At 40.1% G+C, this 3,734-nt stretch overlaps 1 long non-coding RNA gene across 1 annotated transcript in view; it reads left to right on the top strand.

Annotated features, from left to right (window-relative positions):
* LOC109304874 overlaps nucleotides 1–2,945 on the top strand; it is a 23,399-nt gene extending 20,454 nt beyond the window's left edge. The window contains exons 3-4 of the long non-coding RNA XR_002099499.1: nucleotides 1,143–1,150; nucleotides 2,936–2,945. This is a non-coding gene — a long non-coding RNA (uncharacterized LOC109304874). The remainder of the gene's footprint in view (nucleotides 1–1,142; nucleotides 1,151–2,935) is intronic.
* The last annotated feature ends 789 nt before the right edge of the window (nucleotides 2,946–3,734 follow it).

Here is a 3,734-nt window from a genome sequence, read left to right as displayed (position 1 = left end):
GTGTGTGTATATATATGTGTGTGTGTGTATATATATATACACATATATAGTGATGTTTCATTTTAATTATGGAAAAACATGGATTTTGGGAATTTGGGTTCTTTTAATCAGAGAATTTGCAATTGTTAAACAGAGAAAACCAGGATCCCGGTCGTAACACGCTGCACAACTTACACAGATGCAGATATACTCCCTGTACTCTTGGGCATTAGACCAAGTGATATAAGAAGAAAGACCTTTTAACATCATTACTGGCAGTAGAGGCAAGAGATGATGAAATTCACCTGCTCCATCAACTGTTAACTGAAGACCCAAACAGATGGAGGCTTAAGAGGCTTAAAAGCTGTAAACTGTTTACACAGAAGCCCACAAGCTCCTGGAAGAGATTGGGGATGCTGAAACCAAAGCTAAGGGCAACAATAGACTAGCCTGACTCCTGGGAAAGGTCAGACCTATTCCTACACTTAAACTAACACCAAATGAGTTCTCCATTTGGCACAACCTTGACAGCGACGTGTGGGTCAAGTGGAAAAATCCAAGATCTGGATTTGAATGCTTCAAAACAACAGTTCACAAAATGAATATCTTGGACAGCCTTCTGTGTGAATGCATGTCCAACAAACAGCACAGCACTTAATCAAAAGCTGCAGTCTTTACAGGTGCCCAGATAGGGCAGATGGAATAGGTGCATTGAGCAATAATACCAGACAGTGGCTCATAGATTGGGAAGTTGATATCTGATGCCATACAAAAGAAGAACATACCATGCCATCCATCACTGTGTTTTAATTGACAAAATGAAGTAAGGGTATGGACAGGTGTTCATTGGAAGTGCTAAGAATTTCTGGGAAATTTGTAGTGCCAAAAACAGCATGAAATTCATGAACAGTTGTTCAAGTGCCAGATCATCCTGATCACTTCAAATCACGGCAAGAGAAGGTACTGCTGCAGCCAGGAGGCTGGTTGCAGATATCGTAGAATACTTTTTTGAGTGCTTCTGTCTCTGGAAGTTCCTGAGGAACAGTCAGCACAGAGGAGAATGACTGGGAGGCAGCCTGGGGAGCTGAAGACATTCAAGAACTTTTCTTCCTTGCCCTGGGAGTGCAGAGCCACAGTGGACCTGTGGTCAATAGGAGACACAGTATGGGAGGTGTCCTTGGCTATCTAGCAAAAGGGGAAAGGTGCTGTTGACCTTGCAAAGTCTTCACTGGTTAAGCACATTGGGCTCCTGCCCTGCTCACAGGACTTGCAGCACTGTGCCTGGACTCCAGCCATGCTTGACTGCACAGTGCTACATGCCAACTCCACCACCTTGGGGAAGATGAGTTCAGTATGACAGTCAGAGTCCCTGTAATCACAGGTGGGGTAGCGGTGAGGACCAAAGTATCTTGGAAAGCTAGAGGACTAAGCCACACCCTGTGGTACTACATGTAACTGTACAGGCACACGTGGTGCTAGAAATCATTGTGCTGCCAAGAAATTGTGCTTGAAAAATGCTAATACTTGGTTGCAGAATGACCATGTTTTTCCCCCAACAAACCACCACAAAGATGATACACTCCCTGTTTTCAGTGCTAAAAAGGGCATATTTCTTGTTACAAATGCAATACCTTTCCATGGCCTAAATGTGACTGTTGTATGATCCTCAAGAGACCCAAACCTGGTTTCTACAGAGAAAACTCCTACTGAAATGAATGGGACTGTGTAGTAGTTTCCATTGGTTAAGATGTTTAAAGGAACTGAAATGTATTTAGAAAATTGAGCTTTAAATCTCTGGTGAGTGGGCTGTCATGAGATTTCTGTGAGACGTAGGATTTGTATGGTAATATCTTTAATTAGATATTTTGTTTTTTTTAATTTGTTCAGAAAAATATATTACGAAATAAATCCTGCTTTTGAATATTTCCTTGAACAGCATGGCTATACCACTACTACACTATGGAAATTCTGCTTCTTTCTGGTTTGGCAGGTTGGAAAAATAAAAAATAGACTTCCTTGCTAATATTGCACATCTCTTCTGGTTTTGTGCAAAAATGGACAGCTTGCTTGGAAAACCTGGCTCCTAAACAGCAAAGAACTGAAGCCATTTGAAAGCTCCACCAAGTCCTCTAGTAATTTTCAATTGAATAGAGTTTGCCATTTCTCAACTTTTTTCAAATGTGTTTTCCCTTATACTTATATGGGAAATGCCTCTAGTGGCAGAGCAGTTCCAACTAATTCAAAAGGTAGGCTTTGGCTTTTTAATAGCAACCACATAAACTAGCTTTGCCGTTTGGTTTGGGTGCAATGGTTTGGGTGTATTGCTGCTAACTGGAACAGTGTCAGTTAAACTAATTCCAAAAAACATATATTTTATAATAGCATCAGTGATATTTCATGTAACCATAGGAAGTATTTTTGCCTTCATGGTTTAGCCCTGAGGCCACTGTCAGAACTGCTTCCAGTTACCAGATTGTCTATTTCTCCTGGCAGAGAATATTTGGTTAGAAACTAAAACAAATATTAGATATTGGCTTAGGAAAATCTTGTATTAGATGGCTAAAATTGTGTTAACTTAAAGTAAACTTAAAGCTGAGTACAAATGTTGTGTTTTTTTTAAAACTAACTAGGTCTGAAACTAAACTCTAAAACCTATAGAAATTCAAGAAACAGCATGCAGTTCATGCAATGTTCATGCAGTCTTACTGCTAAAATTTTTCAGTATAGAATTAACAGAGATAATCTTGTGTTGCACTTTCCCTTCCTCTGAATGCAGAAACAGCACCAGGATCATCTTGTTTAACAAGTGGAGTTAAAGCAGGATGGCCAAAGTACAAGAGGGAACCATATGAGGCTCATAGAGGTTGATAATAGAAGTGGTGGTCACTTTCAGACAGAGGTGTGTTATCAGGAAAGCCAGTCCTTATCATGTAATGCTTCAACCTCAGCTGAGTAGGCTGCTCAGAGGAGGATGAAGAATTTTATGTTAGTACCTGTAAATATCTCCAGATTGTACCTTGGTATGAGAACAGTTATAATGACCCTGTTATTGAGCATCTAAACAGTTTTGAGTGTGACCATTTGCTTGCAAAGTTTAGACATACCTGTGGAAAAAAAATCTAAACTAACAGCTGGAAAAGCCCTTTTTTGACTGAACACTGACGAACAAGCTTCCTTGTCACTCATGTCTGATATTTGGAGGGGCAGCTCTTGTTTCTACTGCTGTCGCAGCTTCTCTCCCCCAGCCTTCTTTCCCCGACTCCTTCGCACACCTAACAGATCCACTTGATTTGCAAGCAGAAGAACACATGGAGGGGGCTTAATGGTTCATTAGCACACCTCTGATGTAGCACATTAGAAAAATATGTTTGCAGGAACCAGGGACTCTTTTAAAGCTGCAAAATGGTTATGAATGATGACAAGCTCATATAATAACATGGGGTAATGTAATACTACAGCATCTTAAGAAAGATTTACTCTGAGTTAGACTGTAACACATTTCAAAGCTGAATCAAATATATGTGAATATGTGGTATTCTTTAAATGCTGTAGTTAATGAAGCTTCCTCCTTTTTTTATGTTTCAGAATGACTTATAAATATTATGGCAGAATTCTGTTTCACACAGTGGACAGCCAAAGTGCTGTTACACTGAGTTATCTGACTCAAATGTAGGGGTGATTTGATTACTTCCTTTGGGTGTGTAAGTGGCCCCATGATAGGAAAAGGACTGCATTCTGGACATGTGGAGATGTCT

This window comes from Gavialis gangeticus, unplaced genomic scaffold (genome assembly GCF_001723915.1).
Source record: "Gavialis gangeticus isolate Ggan-Ray unplaced genomic scaffold, GavGan_comp1, whole genome shotgun sequence".
Lineage (NCBI taxonomy): Eukaryota > Metazoa > Chordata > Crocodylia > Gavialidae > Gavialis > Gavialis gangeticus.
The sequence above is the reverse complement of the archived record's forward strand: the minus strand, read 5'-3'. Positions and strand labels throughout refer to the sequence as shown.